The sequence below is a fragment of the Drosophila navojoa genome, chromosome 2, assembly GCF_054131105.1.
Source record: "Drosophila navojoa isolate 15081-1374.11 chromosome 2, UAZ_NAV_1.0, whole genome shotgun sequence".
Classification (NCBI taxonomy): domain Eukaryota; kingdom Metazoa; phylum Arthropoda; class Insecta; order Diptera; family Drosophilidae; genus Drosophila; species Drosophila navojoa.
The window spans coordinates 29,307,564-29,326,451 of NC_142890.1; the positions used below are offsets into that span (position 1 = coordinate 29,307,564).

The window sequence follows — 18,888 nt, forward strand, 5'->3', positions numbered from 1 at the left end:
ACATATTCGTGCCAGCAGCAGCAGCAGGGAGGGACACAGAAAAACTAGATGCATCATCCTCAGAAGCGATGAGCAGAGACCTAGTAGTACTAGCAGCAGCAGCAGCAGTGGAAGACTTAGATTTGTCAAAGTGCGCCACAGTAGAGCGCGAAGCAGAAGCGCCATTTTAAATGTACAATATTATATGTAATAAAAAAAAAAAAACACTCTTACACTTTAAATTTCAGTTTCATTCTTACTTGATGGTTTTAAAAATTTGTCCATTCTTTTTTCCTAAGAAAAACCACCAAATATCATTAAAATATTGTTAAAAAAGCTAATCACAAAATAAAATATTAGAAAATACTTACATGTGTCTCTTCGCGCTTCCAAGTAGTAATTCAAATCCATCGATACTATCGATAGACTCCATCGATGGATTTGCAGCCCTATTTCCTAGTATTGATAATTGCGATACTGTCTAAGAAAGAATCCGATAATAGCAATATGTCGAACGCTTTTTAAAATGTTAATTTTCTTGTTTATTATCTATTATCACGATTAACTGATAGTAGATTTTGCAAAGCGAACAGCTGATTTGACAGCGTGACGTCATTATTTCAGAAAATGTTGGGCGCGCGTTAGAATTTGTATGAAAATCAAGCAATTGCGCCACTGTTATTTGTTTTAAAACTAGTATATTAAATAAAATGAGCTGGGCGGCTAATCACATGCTCTATATAGATTAACGAATCGGAAAAAAAATAGAAAAGGTGTGGATAATTTTTATATTCTAAGTCGTTTTCTAAGCAGTTATTGATCACGCAATCCCTTGACAATACATACTTTCGCCGTTAAAAACTTATTTCCTTTTCGAAGCTTTAGTTTGCAAAAGCAAATGGTATTCATAAGTATTATGTGTTTTTAATCATTTAATTAATTTAAAGTTTTATTATACTTATTATAACTAGACTTATAAGTACATCTGAAAATTAATCTATTTAATTTCCTTATTGTGAAATACATTCTACTTCTAAAAAATAATTGCTTAACTTTAATATTAATATTAACATGACTTGCCTGTTCAATATGTTTTTCTAAATAATTTTCTGTGACAAGCAAGCTATCAGCATTTAAACTACGGAAAATTAATTTTAAACTCTTAATACAATTCATCATTTCCTGTGATGGTTTGCAAAGCCCTCCTTCACTGACTTGGTCGACCCAGGTAAATGATGAATCTACATCTTCATCATTCTGCTCTGACATCTTTAGGCGGTGGCAAATGTATCCAGCTAAATTTTCCAAGGCATCGTATTCCAATTCTGGTAGATCTTCCTCGTCATCTGTAGGCGCTGGCTGCGTTGCACATCTAAAATGTGAAAGTATAAGTCCTGTAAAGAGAAAATAATTTTATCTGAAATTTTAGTATAAGTATTTTAATATTAATACCTGTTATAGACGGACTTGCTGACTGTAAGTCCGGTGTGTCATCTGGCGCTACATTTGCATCGTTGGAGAGCACGCCAAAATTTCGACCCAACAAATATGTCCGAGGTCTATATTTAAATTCTTGGCGATCAGGATGGTCGTGCATTCCACCTCTGGCTCTTATAATACCAAAGAAGTTCTCTTATACATCTTGGTTGAACCGGTATGTCAATAAGAATGTTATTTTATCATTTAAATCGTTGAATAGTGCATTGTTAGTTTGAAGGATACCTATAATATAAAATCTATTTTTTTCTTGTCAATATAGAGAAATACTGCATTGCACAAACCTTTTTAAAATGGCAATTCAATATAAAGCAGCTCGTTTTTTCCAAAATATTATTTTGGGTCTCAAGTGCAAGGCCGTAAGCGTGCATTCGCTCCCTGCTATCTGCTCTTGGCACTCGAACATTGAGAATATCGAACCAATCATTCGTCTAGAAAGAAAAGAGATTTTTTAAAGATGTTTTTCCACAAATATATTATTCTAACTTACTGTTTTAAAAAGTTCATAGCACTCAGCCCAAATATGACCAGTTAAGTACCTAAGGCTTGCTGCCCTTTGAATAGCTGCAGCGACTGTATTTGATGCTCTAGCAACAGTTAAACTGTTGTGGCTTATTTTATGGGTGATGGACAAGTCACCCGCAGTAATAATTAAAAGCTCCGCTATGATAGCCACATTAACGGATTTCCCATTAATTATAAATCCGGAATCTATAAAATGATTTCTAATCAATTTAATTAGATGCGGCACATCGTAGTCACATACCATTGCCACTATGGTGTATCCCATACTTTGAGTGGTTTTTAAAATTTCTTTAATTTTCAAATCCGTCATCAAATTCATAAAAAATTGGCTGCTTGCAGTCTGCCACTAGACCTAAAAAAATGTTTTAATTAAATTTCATAAAATATGTTATTGTTGTCCACTCTTACCTCGCAGCGTTGCAACTTGCACATAGTTAGAGGGCGGCAATGTAGAGTCTGCAGATTTATCGTATGTATAAACACTGAGCACTTTCATTTCATCGAAACTCAAAACGCATAACTTTTGAGTTTCGGAAATATGGGTAGTGGCACTTAAAATTCTTACAACTGGCGCCAAAATTCCGGGGCATATATCAATTTTTTGAGCCCAATGCTGCAAAGTTCTTATTGCAGGAAGTGGAAAATAATTCCTGCGCAGACGTCTGTATCCTTTTGGACTGGCTGAATAAAATGTTATTGACCTGGCAATGTCGTCAGTATTCCAATTTTGCGTTCGGTCTTTATTTTTCAATTTTGTTATTTGCCCTTCTGTAAATATTCTTTTCAGGCTGTTTTCCATATTTTTGGAGTCGTTTTCCACTTTTTCGAAATTTCTTTGCAGTTCACTAAATTCGAACTCCTTACGCAACTCTTTATCATGTGCGTAGCCTTTTATCTGATTCCAATGCTCTTATTTGGCTTTCCAAGAGCTTTATGCGTTCCTTCAACTCATTATTAACATTATTATAATTTATATCCTTTAATAACGTTTCTGCTTCCAATAGTCGAACATTGTCTTCTTCAATAATCTCAGGCTCACATACATTTTCTTTATTAGCTAGAATTTCTTTAACTAGTTGCCGCCTCTTACGATCTTCCGAGCGCTGTGTACGGTGACTTATATTGCCGCCGTCAGGGTCGGCTTTAATTTTTGACACGGCGCCTGGCTTGAGGAGCAGCTTTCTTGAGAAGCCTGCAAAAGTAATCTGTAGTTATACTATTATTAAATTGACTCTTATAGATATACTTACCAAGACCACATTGAACTTTGCCTATCAAGCATTCTGGTTCAAAATGTGCCTCGCACACTTTCCAATTTGGGCAGTTATTTTGTCTTGGCCACTTTCCACAAAATGACTGGAGAGTCATTTTCTCTTCAGCTTAATATCTAAAGGAAACGAAAAAAAAAAGAAATATCATTCTTCCCATAATGGTTCTAACAATTTACCACCGAACACTTCATTTTTGGTTTTTGATTATAATTATTTATTAATTGTAAACAAAATCTCTGATTATGCTTTAATTTGGCGCATACAGAATAATCTGAAAATGTGACGTCACAAGAGAGCTGTTAGTTAACATTAAAAGTAACGGGACTGCTCTTTGCGCAACCTACTGTGTCTTTTAACAGTGATCTATTATAATAATATTTGTATTTGTTTTGACTTGAATTCTATAAGTTGACAACCATTCAAGATTGAAATAAAAGCAACAGCTCGTTAGAGATCAATCAAAAACATCTTAAAGTCGTATAACTGAGATTATTTTTCTAAAACAACAATAATTCATTAAAAACTAAAAGCTCCGATTCACTATGTGTTCTTTAAAACTAACAACAACTTCATAGCCTCTTTCGTGTGGAACGGTGACGAAAATCGTTTTTTAAACCTTTATTCCAGAAGTGTTCCTCATCTCGTTGGTGTGCGGTACTCATAGTCTTTTGCTCATGAAAAGATCACGGATTTGTAGACCTTCTTCAGTTAAAAGCGTATTTTTGATAGATTCCATTTTATCTAAGAATTACCATGGACGAGGAGAATGATTTTTTTTTTTGTGGCAACATCCAACTTGACTTTTCTATTTATATTATTTGCATTTAAATATTTTGCAATTTTTTTTTAACTTTTTATTTTCGTGCTTTTTAAACAATATTTTGTTTTATTAATTTTCATATACTCATATTTGTTTTGACTAGTTTTATAACAAAAAAAATATGAACTCCATTCATTTTCTTAAACAGAATATAACAATTATCAACAAAATAACAATTACAAAGCTATTCATTCAATTAATTCATTTTTTGTTAGTTTCTTATGATTAACTTGATTTTTCATCTTCAAATAAGCTCAAGTGTTTACAAATAGATGAGCGTTAGCATTTCTTGGCAACCCTCCTTTTTATTTAAATCTTGGATCGCTAACATTTGCCATCCATGGCACCGATCTATGGTAAAAGTTTACATTTTACACGATCGATGAGAAGTACGCATTTTTCCGAACCCAAATATGGTTGGTATCAACATCGAACATGAAACAGTTTTTGTGGCCGATGCGCGTTTTCTTGCTACTTCAAAAGGCACAAACAACAAGAACAGATCCTCTATTATAAAGAATTGTTCTGCGCTTAAAGGACCTACACCTTTAAGCGCAGAACAATTCTTTATAATAGAGGATCTGTTCTTGTTGTTTGTGCCTTTCTGATTTTTAGAAAAACAGAAGAGAGTGGCTCGCGCGTTTTTTAAATTCTTTCCAGCATGTGGTATACGCTATTTCAACGAGTTTATACCTCTTGTACTAAGCTAAGCACAGCATAGGCAATGCAGCTATTGCAACACATAATGGCACGTCACAGTCAAATAATTATTGCCACTTTAGGAAGTCCAACAGAGCAATAATTTACTTCATTAGGCTGATTGTTTAGATTAGTTTTCAGTTCATCATACATATTTTGAAGATGCACATTATGTAGCGTTGTGCGACTTGGTAGTACATACCGTGGATCCAATAAATGTATTAAATCTTTGAAGCCTTCGTCTTCCACAATATTGTGCGGTGGTACATCTCGAGCTACCAATCGAATGGTAGGCGGCACACGTAGTTTTGTTTAATAAGAAAGCAACATCTTTTTAATTAGATTTCTTTGCCCAAATCGAAGCAGCGTGTATTAAGAGTGTAGTTTCGTAATTTTCCCTTAACGCACGCTCTGATGCTAACTTTCTTTTTAAACGACATCCTGCATTTTCATAATTTAAATATTTACGTCCAGCTTTATTTGGAGACGTTTCGTGGTCACCAAACGCAATTACAACATTGTCATCAAGCCAAGTAGAATGTTTAACTTCAAATCGATCTAATTTTCGATGGCATTTCACCAAACACTTTTTTATATAGTGAATAAATTCCTCGACTTCTTTTGGATAAGTTTTTCCCTTAGTTAAAACTGCCGAGACCTAGCGAGGCTGTCAAAGTTATACTCCACAGAACACAAACAAATTTGTTAAGGCTAAGCTGAAAATACACATGATAATGAATTTAGAATTGGAAAAAAAAATCTTTGTTTGGCGATGAGACAAAAAAAAATTATATTAATGCCAAAATATCGTACTTTTTTCTCATAGTGCAATGAATTTTTTTTTTTTTATTATTTTTAATTTATAATAAACAAACAGTCGCATGGAATGTGAAATATTCTAAACAGTATGATTTGTCTCATCAATTAGTTTGTTTGTTGATAAAACAGCAGAGCGAAAACAGTAACTATCTAACAAACGATCATATAGGATTAATTTGCCGGGGACGTCTACATATCAGTCGTGATGGCTCAGTAATTAATTTTGCTTAGCAAATTATTTGATTTAGATTTGAAAAGCGTAATCCGCGACGGTAATATGTAGCGTGGGTCGCGCAGTTTGATGAAGCTGTGAAACCCAGAATCCTCGACTATAGACAGAGGAGATTCATTTCTTATTTTGTCTATTCTATGTACCTATTATCGATTTAGCACGCTGACCGGGACGCGTACGTTTCAGGTGGTCAAATAGTTTTGATGTATTTTCGCTAATCTTATATATTTTGCCGTAACAGCGAAATTTTGCTGAAATATCATTGCACAGTGGTTGGGCTTGTATGGAGCGAGCGGTCAAAAATACTTCTAGTGGAGATAAAAATCTAAAAATTTCTTCGAAATTCAGTAAAAATATAATAATAAACAAGTAAGAAAGCTCTAGTCGAGACTGCTCGACTACGAGATTCCCTGAACCCAACTATAGCACTATAGGAAAAAAGCCCGAAATTTCGGCATCAATTCTAAAAATAGAGCTAGGAGGTTGAAATTTTACATACACCTAAGATAGACTAAGTTAGAATATACTTTACACATACATTTTTTAAATATATTATATATATCTTACATTACATATTTTCAGATAAAAATGAATGTATACAGCTTATTATATAATGAAAAAATTAAAATGTGTATTATCATTCCGTTTATACCCCGTAAAATTAAATTAAAATATGGAAACAAGTTTGGTTTATTTGTATTTTACAATAATTACCACATACTCAAAAAATTAACATCAATAATCAGAATTTTCTTCATCCAATTCGATATTCGGGTCGAAATTGTTTGCATCATCGTCATCCTCATCTTCAGCTTGTAAACTTTCAGTTTCATTTGTATCATCTTGATGCGCGATTTGCGGAGGCTCAATCAGAGCCAACAGATCAATCACTTCGCTTGAAAATTTTAATTTTCTGTGAAGCTTCTGTCTTTTTTTAAGGCAAAGACTTGACAAAAGCGGATCAGATGAATCGAATGCCCTGTGAAAAACATCAGTGATGTTGTTTAGCCTACTGCTCTTTCTGGCATGCGACCTTCTGTCATTTTTATAAATTTTGTTTTGAGTCTGATGCGTTTTCTCCAAGAACACCAACAGGAATTATGCAGCTATCCATTATTTGATATCCATGGATCAAAACTTTGTGCACAGTTGGGGACAGGTTGGTAAATTGTCTTCTATTTTCTTTCTTATCTCACTCGCATTCTCACTGTGCATTGTTTTTCGTAGAACGAATGCCATATCATTTTCTTTGCATTTTTTTGCTGAAACCGATGCAGCATGTATAAAAAGTTGGGTTGTGTGTTTTTCTTGACTTGCAAGATCAGAAGCTAATTTTCTCTTCAGCCGACTGCCTGCTTCTTTATAAGTAAGTTCTTTACGGCCAGCTTTATCTTGCGAGGACTTAACTTCTTTTAAGTTGATAACTATTTTGCCCTCGACCCACCGTGAATGTGTTGCTTTGAATCTATGCAGATTACAGTTACATCTGGGCAAATATCTTTTAACAAAAGCAATAAACTGGGCAACTTGAGTAGAAATACTGTTTTCTACATTTTTATCCACATTATTATTAATTTTTTCAATCATAAACAATTTCACCGCGTCTGCTTGGCGATTGTTGCTTGCCCATACGTCTAGAAGCTCTGAGCGCTTAAACTCATACTTAGCTATAAACACGTTATTTTTTCGAAATGGAGCAAAAAGGAGCAAAAACGGTTAATAGTCTCTTATAAAAGAGGGTTCAGACAATACGTTTGCATTTAAACTTCATCACTAATTGCCTCTATTTGTAAGTTATACTCCACGAAACAAGAACAATTTATTTATTTTTTAGCTAAAATACACAACAACAAAACATTGAAAAATTAGACAATTAAACAAATGTACTCAAAAATTTGAATTGACAATTTATAGTACATACCATCAGTAATGTTTTCCATTTTTAAAGTAATAAATTTTATTTTTATTTACCGCTGTACTAAACTTGAAAGTTGCACAATTTTTCCCGCGATTTTTTTGCATACAAAGCAACTCTGGGTCAGCCGACTTGCAGCCCAGCATTATATAGTAGGGGCAGTCCATAAAATTTTTTAAAAATTCGTTTTATATTAGTTAAGATATTTATTATTAGAAAATAAAAAAAAAGTTCAAAAATTGATAAAAAAAATTGTATTTATGCCAAAATTTCGGGTTTTTTATACTCATTCACGAAGTGAATTAGTATATTGGTTTTGTGCAATGTCCGTCTTGCTGTCCGTCCGTCTGTCCGTCTGTCCGTCTGTCCGTCCGTCCGTCTGTCCGTATGAACGCAGTTCATTTCGCCTCTATTGAAGCTAGAGACTTGAAATTTGAAACACATACTCGTGTATAACTCCGATTTATAAAGTGTTAAAATTTTCCCGATCCGCCCACTAGGGGCGTGGCAAATCGGAAAATGCATTTTCCGATATACCAGAAATCATGTTAGTTGAAGAGCTAGAAAGTTGAAATTTGGTATGTAGGTCCGCGTTGACCCCCCAAGTCCAAAAAGCTATGGTGGATATATCTACGCCTATTGGGGGCGTGGCAAATCAGATAAAACTGTATCTCCTAAAGTTCTAAAGCTAGAACGTTGAAATTTCGCACGTGAGCTAATGCTATAATTCTATAATGACTGATGAAAAATTTTTATGTCTACGCTTACTAGGGGCGTGGCAAATCGGACCTGAAGATATAGTGATTTTTCAAATTTGGCTATATTCTAGGCACTATTGATGCTACAGACTTGAAATTTGGTATATATACGCGAATTGACCTCCCAAGTCCAACAAGCTATAGTGGATATATGTCCGCCCAAAGGGGGCGTGGCAAACCGCAAAGCTTTATATCTCCGACAGTTTAAGAGTTAGAAGCTTCAAATTTAGATAGTTGAGTTACTGGTAACGTCCTCTATCGATGCCCTAAAAATAATTGTCACGCCTCTTTGGGGGCGTGGCATATCGAAAAATACCCTGTAATTTTCACATTTTTTGAGCGTAAGCATTCAAATTTCGCATTTACGTTACCGTTAGCTCTTTCTAAGAACTGGCCAAAAATGAGGTGTCTACGGCCACTAGGGGCGTGGCAATCGGCATTTGTATTATCAAATTGCGACATTTATATGCTTGAGCTACCTACATACATATGTATGTATGTATATGTATATACAAATAGGCTTAATAGGCATTGATAACACGGAAAGAAAGATTTTTATAAAATATAAAAATAAAATTTAAATATTTAAAAAATATAAAATAAGCTAAAATAACAAAATTTGCAATTTACAAAAAAGAGTTTTCCGCGGGATGTGAATGAGTATTCCGCACTCGGTAGCGCCCGACTGCAACGTTCTTACTTGTTTTCCTATAGTGCAGTGTTAGCAATATTTAGGAGTGGGGGTAAATTAAAAAAAAACAAGAAAGAAAGCTCTAGTCGAGACTGCTCGACTACGAGATCCCCTGAACCCTACAAGCAACTGATATTTCAATAATAAATAGCACAACACACACACACGAATACAAACAACAAACGCACACACATACACATACACACACGCATACACACACACTCACATATACAGGCGATTGCGCTTGGGTTGCGCTGCAGTGTTGGCAATATAATGAAAACTTATTTGTTGAATAATTTAATTTCTAGACGTACGATCGTAATGAAACTTTCAGAACGTAATCATAATGTTGAAATGTATGTGTATACCGAAGCACAAGTCTCTAGTATTTGATATACGACTTTTACAAAGTTGATGGTGAGGGGGTGGATTTAGGGGTGGGGGGTAAATTTTAACAAAAACCGAAATTGTATAAAATTCATCTTAATATACATTTTAAATTTGGAGACTCTAGCCTGAAAGATGTAGGAGATAGAATTTTTTAACTGATCTTCGATAAGGTTTTTTATCGATAAAAAAGTATCGGAATGAGTTATCGTTTTTTAGTGATAAACTCGATATGCGCGCGATATATACGGACATTTAAAAAAAAAGTTTAAGTCTCTAGCTCTTATATCTTCTGAGATCGACGCGTTCATACATACGGACAGACGGACGGACGGACGGACGGACGGACGGACGGACAGACAGACAGACGGACAGGGCCAAATCGACTCAACTCGTCGCCCTGATCAAGAATATATATACTTTGTGGGGTCTGCCACGCCTCCTTCCGCCTGTTACATACATTTTAACAAAACCATTATACCCTGATTTCCCATTTTCAATGGGTTCAGGGTATAAAAAAACGAAAATGAATAAAATTCATCTTAATATACATTTTAAATTTGGAGACTCTAGCTTGAAAGATGTAGGGGATATAATCTTTTCAGTGATCTTCGATAAGGTTTTTTATCGATAAAAAAATATATAGTGATAAGCTCGATATGTGCGAGATATATACGGACATTTTAAAAAATAGTTAAAGTCTCTAGCTCTTATATCTTCTGAAATCGACGCGTTCAAACATACGGACAGACGGACGGACAGGGCTAAATCGACTCAGCTCGTCGCCCTGATCAAGAATATATATACTTTGTGGGGTCTGCCACGCCTCCTTCTGCCTGTTGCATACATTTCAACAAAACCATTATACCCTGATTTCCCATTTTCAATGGGTTCAGGGTATAAAAACGGAAAAAAACGTTCATGTTCAACCCCCTCCCAAAGTTATACCCCCTACTAACTTTCCGTATGCAGGTAACGGGCAAAAATAGTTCTAGTTGAAGTATCAATTGGAAATTAATGTTGTTTTATTGTCATGATTAAGTGGGTTAAAGTGGTTAAAGCATTGAAAGACTTTATAACAAAGCTTAAAAGGATATTATTACATAAGTCAAATAAGAAATTAAAAACAGGAAAAATAACATATTTTTAAATAAAATCAAATACGACTAAATTAATCTTCTAATAAATCAATTACAGACTTTGTTAATTTGGATTTATGCCTGCGCGGTAACTCTCTCTGCTCTGTTATTAAGGGATCGGAACTTAAAAGCAACCTCTTTATTATACCCTGAACCCATTGAAAATGGGAAATCAGGGTATAATGGTTTTGTTAAAAGTATGTAACAGGCAGAAGGAGGCGTGGCAGACCCCACAAAGTATATATATTCTTGATCAGGGCGACAAGCTGAGTCGATTTGGCCCTGTCCGTCTGTCTGTCTGTCCGTCCGTCCGTCCGTCCGTCCGTCCGTCCGTCCGTCCGTATGTATGAACGCGTCGATTTCAGAAGATACAAGAGCTAGAGACTTCAACTTTTTTTTTAAAATGTCCGTATATATCACGCGCAGATCGAGTTTATCACTAAAAAACGATAACTCATTCCGATATTTTTTTATCGATAAAAAACCTTATCGAAGATCACTTAAATAATTATATCTTCTACATCTTTCAAGCTAGAGTCTCCAAATTTAAAATGTATATTAAGATGAATTTTATACAATTTCGGTTTTTGTTAAAATTTACCCCCCACACCTAAATCCACCCCCTCACCCTCATCTTTGTAAAAGTCGTATATCAAATACTAGAGACTTGAGCTTCGGTATACACATACATTTTAACATTATGATTACGTTCTGAAAGTTTCATTACGATCGTACGTCTAGAAATTAAATTATTCAACAAATAAGTTCTCATAATATTGCCAACACTTCAGCGCAACCCAAGCGCAATCGCCTGTATATGTGAGTGTGTGTATGCGTGTGTTTGTTTGTATGCGTGTGTGTGTGCGTGTATTTGTATGTATGCGTGTGTGTGTGTGTGTGCGTGTGTGTTTGCTAATTATTTTTGAAATATCAGTTGCTTGTAGGGTTCAGGGGATCTCGTAGTCGAGCAGTCTCGACTAGAGCTTTCTTACTTGTTAGATCTGAATTTGTTGCCGTGCGTGATATTTTTCTAGTGTGCTGATTTCCACTATATCCTCCACCTTTGCAAAGCGCTCGTCTTTGTCATCAAACTCCGAAGATGTTACATTAAAATTTGGCTTAAACACATCTTAAGCACAAATGTATAGTAAATAATACTTAAGTCTGCGAGTGCAAAATAGGAATAAAAACTAAATTTTCTTTATATGGCAAGCAAATGTATTTATAGCTAATTTTGCTAAGAGAAACAAGTTCTTCTTCTAGCAGTTTTGTACTTGTTTGAACAAGACCTATTGTTTTTGAATTAATGGGCTCAGTGTAAAAAGGCTGAGGATCCTCAAAGCGTCGACATTAAACGAACTTTTCAATTTCTTTTTCTACGAATTTAACTATAGTGGCTGGAAAACAAGGTGGGATGCAGCAATAATTATTGGGAGCTATTATTGAAAGAGTGAATTTTATAGAAACCCACTTCGTTATATGACCTTCCTTATTCCTATGGAATGAAGTACTACTGCATTTTACATTTTTACTTTTTTTAAATGAATATTTATTATATATTTGCTGCGGAATGTTGATTGGACACGTAATAGATTTTTTGACTTCTTGCATAAAATTTTCAAATTTATATGAGGTTAAGTCTTGAACATATCCCATTTCTCGGATAGACTCACAAATATGCAATAAATTATGAACATTAAAAGAAACATTTTGATTGTCATATTTAAGATCAAACGTGCTCACAAAGTATTCGAAAATATTTTGAATTATATCTATATTAGTATTATAATCTGATTTTGTTAATAACAGCCTATAACCAGTGTGCAACAAAAGTAAATTATAATAATAATCTTCTGGTATGAAATCTTTAAGGAGAACTATTTAAGTGTGTAAAAATAAACAGCCTAAATTCGGTGGCTTTCCACATACTAAATTCTTCAAAACTTCGGGGTTTTCCATGGAACTCGGACGGAATTAAAGCTGCTATTGAAAGGCTGCGTCTATTTATTTCTATCTTATGATCACTGGAAAATTTGCAGTCCTTGACTGAATTATTGTAATTTAATTTTAAAATTTTCTGTGTAACTCCTAAGTCTATTAGATGCATTGCATCTAAGGGAAACTGTGTAATCATACCATTACCTAATTTCTCCAAAAACCATTTCATTCGAAAGGAAATAGTTTTGGTGATGATCAACATATTTCCTTGAAGTGTAATCACTGTCAGATATTTTAACACCCCTGTTAGTAGAATATGCTATAAAATTTCCTATTCGAGTGCCTACTTGCGTGCATTTCATACATCCATTGAAGGATTAATGACCTTTTAACCCACATATAAATGCTTTAGCGGGCGTATCGCATATAATTGATTTGCATTTAACTTTAATTTCAGTTGTTCCTACCTTTATGCCGTCTAACTCTATGCGTTGCAACTCCTGAACAAAATCATTTAAGAAGGCATTTGGAATAGCAGGTTTTTGGTTCCCTACAAATGTTCCAATCATGAAAACTTCACTGTCTTCAACATTTCAGAAATGTCCTAATATTGGCCAAAGTCCCATGCGGGAGCTTTTAAACAGAGGCAGGCCATCAATGCCAACATCCATTTCAGGATTTGGATATTGCTCAAAAATTTGTTTCTTTTTACATAGTTCTCGATGCCTAGATGTAGATAGTTTCCCGGAGCTACTGTCCTTAAAACTGGTTTCTCTCGACGGTTAACTAAACAATCCACAGAGCCAGGAAGATCGATTTCTGAACCGACCAAAGTTTTCAAAAGGGCACGAACACAGCTTCCAGGTGAGCTGAACTTGATATACCAATCCCCCAATATTGCGCGTGGTTATAATCGTTTGAACATGAAATAATAACTGGCAAATATGTAAATAGCCAGAATTGAAAAGTATAAGTACACTTAAGTTAAATTATTGCTTTCACTAATATAATGAAACAAGCCAATTTATTATATATGTATGTATATTATATGTATATTTATAACTTACTGTTGAATAATAATTCCCTTTAAATTTACGTCCGCACGGCTCAACAATATCAGAAAAGTGACGCGCCGCGGCGGGTAAAACGAAAACAGAAATCATCACATATGTATGTATATGTATATTTGCACTTTTATTTAGAGCTTTCTTACTTGTTCTTGTTAGGGGTCTCTTTGAGAACTGGAAGTATGTTTTAAGCTATACGGCTTCAGCTCGTGGCATAAATCATACTGACCTTAAACAAAAAGTAGAAGAAAATATTGGACTATTGGATCCAATAATAGAGCAATTTATGGCACACATATACACAGTAAATCTGAAGTCTGCACGTTTAATAGTATTCCAATGAGGCTCAAAAATCAAAATCAATTTTTCGATTATTCTCGATAAAAAAGTTGTCGGATGAGTTATCGAAAAAAGAAAGCAAACTCGTACTGTGTATGGTATACACGAGCTCTTATATCTTCTGAGAACTCGGCGTTCATACGGACAAACGGACGGACAAGTCTATATCGACTCAGCTCGTCGTGCTGATCAAAAATATATATACTCTATGGGGTCTTCGATTACTCCTTCTGCCTGTTACATACTTTTTCACAAAACCATTATACCTTGATTTCCCATTTTCAATGGGTTCATGTCAATGTCCTCACGATAATTAACAATTTACCTAATGCTTCCGAGCTTTGATTGCCTAAAATATAGATTTTTATTAGGCTAGCGATCAGGGATTCAATAATAGAGCAGTTTTTAATAGATGGGGATTTTACGGTGTTTGATGCACCGCATCTAGTAAAATCCATTAGAAATATTCTTTTATAGAATAATATGCCCGTAGGGAGAATAATAATGTCCACGAAGACCTTCAGGAAATGCGTGAGTATTTCAAAATGCAATTCCCAAAATACCCTATTATATATGTAAATATTGTATCGATGGGATGATGATTACAATCTCATCGGTAATTGCTTTTGCGGAAGAATTTCGGAACAACATCCACATCCAAATTATTTTATTTGATTGGATGTCAGGGAGGAACAAATACCAACCCTACGATATTCGAACTCAATACAATAATATCTTAAATGCCATCCATGCAGATGTTGACATCAGCTTCTGTATCTGAAAATTGTATTCCAGATGAAGATTTGATGTTGTGCAATACCATAAAAGATAGCGGGCCCAAATTATCTGTTGTTCATGAACAGTGTAATTTATGTCACACTCCAACAGACATTGACCCCTTGGATAATGATACAGAAATCGAATTGTTATTTGATACAACTGTTACCAATGATTCAATGAAATGATTCAATGAAAGTGCATTCCGATATTTTGCTCCGTATCTTCTGCACCAACTGTTGCACAAAACTGATTGCGAAGTTTGTTCTTCTGAATATTTGATACTCAATAAATATGTTCATTATATCAACAAATATTTCAAGTTGAAGGCCCCTTTAGACCATTTTTACAATATATTAAAACTGCATTTCAAAATATTTAAGACAATTTTCGAAAAGAAACCATACATCGGTTTCATTAAAGTGAAAACTTTTCGGTTTTCGCCCACCCATCCTTACTTTAAGCATCAAAAATTTATTATTAATCAGTTGGCTTTAATTAGAAAATATTGTAAATGCCAAACTGAAAAGATTGTTGGTAAAACCAAGATTTTAAATAAACGCAAAATGCAAATAATTAAAGAATAGGTAGAATAGGAAGTGATCTAATGACAATTAAAAGCCCGTGGAAGGGCACACGCAGTGTGGCCGAATCAGCTATTTCGTACCTAGATCTCTCTACTTTTTGAGGCCGATTGCAACAACAATTTTCAAATATTACGTTTAGCTAAAATAAAAGATAGCTTGCAACAGAATTGGTTAGTTTCGATATTTTTTGCCTGCCAAGACAATATGGCAACTTGAAATATAGTAATTGGGAAAATATTAATACGGAGAAGTTCTGGGCGGAAGTATTTAATTATAAAGACTCGGCCTTTACCAATCCATATAAAGAGCTGTCTAGCTTCGCTCTAAAATTATAAAAGCGACAATGGTGAAATCGTAATGATTTGGCGATAGATGAGATGTTAACAGAATTAAATTAACAACATTGACTTTTTCATGAAAAATAAAATACTGTTTTCTTATAAGATGTTTTTTCAGTTATCTTAGAAGAAAGATAGCTAATTTCAGCCCTCGTTTTGCTACTTGTGCTGAATAAATTTCGTCAACACTGGCTCAAGCCTCAGTATTATAGTCGTTAACTCAACTCACAGCCATATAATATTATATTCGCATTGCATTTTAACAGCTGCAACGTTTGAGCTTTAAAGGGTCTATTGCAAAAGAGACGTGGTTTACAGCGAATGGGGTAATTTAAAAGTCGTTAGGGTCAGTTTCAGCCTTATCGCAGGCTTCCCGACATATGCATATCAGTCTATGCATATAGGACTTCATTTATTAAAATATTTTGACATGTCAAGGTATATTTGCACTGAAAGGTCGTTAAAGCCAGTTTCAGCAATTCATGATATACAATAGCTATATCTACCATGTAGAGATTTTTAATGTTAGTAACTATCTTACTTAACATAACATTCTATAAATGACCTTAAATTTAAATGCAAAATTATAATATGTTATAGGACCTCCATAAGATAGTCATTGAAGAAGAATTCGATATGGAAAATAATATTGAGCATACAAGAAGAAACAATACTTTTAAATAAGTAGCAATTAATCTAATCTGACGATCTTAGTATATGGGTTGATGAAAAAGCAAAAAGACATTCCAAAACACAAAGTAGGAGATAAAATTTTATAACTGATTTTCGATAAGGGTTTTTACCGATAACAAAATAACGGGATGAGTTATCGATTTTTAGTGATAAACTCGATATGCGCGCTATATATACGGACATATTAAAAAAGTTTGAAGTCTCTAGCTCTTAACATAACATTCTATAAATGACCTTAAATTCTTCTGAGATAATTCGCTCGTATGTCAGCATACCCAATCGGCGTTGCATTCATTTTTTGCGAGTATTTGCTGGTCCGATGACAATTGGCCATACATCCCGACCTTTAATTCATCAATCCTTTAGGCAATCCTTTGGTTTTTTTATTAATCAATAATTATAAATTACCAACTAAATTCTCAAAGCAAAAGTCTCCATTTATTACACCCGACTTTTTATACTCATACACGAAAGTGAAACGAGTATATTGGTTTTGTGCAATGTCCGTCTTGCTCTCCGCCCGTCTGTCCGTATGAACGCAGTCTATTTCGGCGCTACTGAAGCTATTGAAGACTTGAAATTTGGAACTCTTTTACAGCTTGATAGGTCTTGCCTCTGTTAGTGATGTATGACGACAACAGCATAAAAACAAGTAAGAGCGTTGCAGTCGGGCGTTACCATTCACAGCGCACATTCACATCCCATCAGTAATTTAGTGACTAAGTTTTTCTCTAATATTGTAGACACTTCATTTTTGGTCAGTTCATAGAATAAGTTAACGGTAACCTAACTGCAAAACTTAGATAGTTCCACTCTAAAAATGAGAAAATTACAGGGTATTTTTCGATATGCCACGCCCCTAATGAGGCGTAAACATTATTTTTGGGTCATCGATTGAGGAGGTTACTAGTAACTTAATTATCCAAATTTGGAGATTCTTTGCCACGTCTCTTGTGGGCGGATCGGGAGAATTGTAACACTTTATAAATCGGAGATATACTCTAGCTTCAATAGCGCCGAAAGAATTGCATTCACACGGACAGACAGACAGACGGAAAAGACGGAAGAGACTGAATGAATGAGTATAAAAATTCACTTTCGTGAATGAGTATAATAAAAACACTGGATTGGATGCTGAGATCCTCCAGCAAGCTGTCACTAAGCAGTAAAATAAAAGTTTATAATGACATTATCGTGACAACACTTATACATTCCCACTCTTACTACGCGGACAGGCTTTTGGCGCACCCAAATCGACTGGCTACTGACTTGACACACAAGAACAATTGAGGAAGGCTTCAAAGGCAATTTTTGAATATTATCCAAGTAAACGAAACAATTAACCACCATCATAATAAATAAGTGAATAGTACAACTAAACGAATGTGCGTAAAATGAAAACGTAAAAACGAAACAGTATTCAGTGAATAATTTTTAAATTTATCTGCATTGATACTCTATATGAATCCAATAGCTTGCAATAAAGTTGCATAATAATGAATTCATCTCTCCTCGATTTTAGTATTTTCGGAGTTCGAAGCTGCATTTCCGAGCAATATTTCCATCGTTGGACGATCTCCTGCTTCCATCTCTGGGTTTGTTCACAATTTTTTCGAATTTTAGTTTTTCTCGTCAGTTCAGAATTCTTCATTTACCTCTTATTTGCCATTTTGACCTCTAATTTATATGAGTGTAGTGGATATATGAGTGTACTGGAGGCAAGCCAAACTCGTAAAAAAGTTATTAGTTTGATCAAACAATTTTTAAACAAGTAAGAAGACTCGAGACTGCTCGACTAGGAGATACCCTGAACCCTCCAAGCTGATATACTTATCATTCTGCACTTCTATTATGCACGCACACATATATTTACATGCATCCACCCTCACGCGCCCGCGCTCTGCTAACTGCGCAGTAAGCAGCGACTGCGCTTGGGCTGCGCTGCAGTGTGGACAATAGTATGAGAATTTACTTGGTGAATAACTTCTTTTGTAAACATACGATATTAATGAAACTTTCAGGGCGTAATTATATGGTCAAAATGTGTGTACATTCCAAAGCACAAGTCTCTAGTACTTGAAATACGTTTTTAACAAATTGGTGGCGAAGGGGGCGTGGTATCCAAAATCTGTTGATTACAAAATGTTTGTAATCATCATACGTATATACACAGTAAATCTGAAGTCTCCACGTCTAAAAGTATTCCAACGAGGCTCAAAAAACAAAATCAATTTTTCGATTATTCTCGATAAAAAAGTTATCGGATGAGTTATCGAAAAAATAAAGCAAACTCGTACTGCGTATGGTATACACGAGTACGCACAAAATTTCAGCTCTCTAGCTCTTATATCTTCTGAGATCTCGGCGTTCATACGGACGGACGGACGGACAGGGCTATATCGACTCAGCTCGTCGTG

The 18,888-nt window shown here is 34.8% G+C and overlaps 1 protein-coding gene and 2 long non-coding RNA genes across 3 annotated transcripts in view; 1 reads left to right on the forward strand and 2 right to left on the reverse strand.

The window, feature by feature from the left end:
* Positions 1-18,888, forward strand: part of ATPsynCF6 (ATP synthase, coupling factor 6) — a 118,192-nt gene that overhangs the window by 29,944 nt on the left and 69,360 nt on the right. The window lies entirely within an intron of this gene.
* LOC149092435 (uncharacterized) lies at positions 884-1,753 on the reverse strand. The gene is made up of 2 exons (XR_016196150.1): positions 1,432-1,753; positions 884-1,373 (listed from the first exon to the last, which is right to left on the reverse strand). It is a non-coding gene; the product is annotated as an uncharacterized LOC149092435 (long non-coding RNA).
* Positions 3,013-3,631, reverse strand: LOC149092436 (uncharacterized). Its single transcript, XR_016196149.1, has 2 exons — positions 3,252-3,631; positions 3,013-3,193 (listed from the first exon to the last, which is right to left on the reverse strand). It is a non-coding gene; the product is annotated as an uncharacterized LOC149092436 (long non-coding RNA).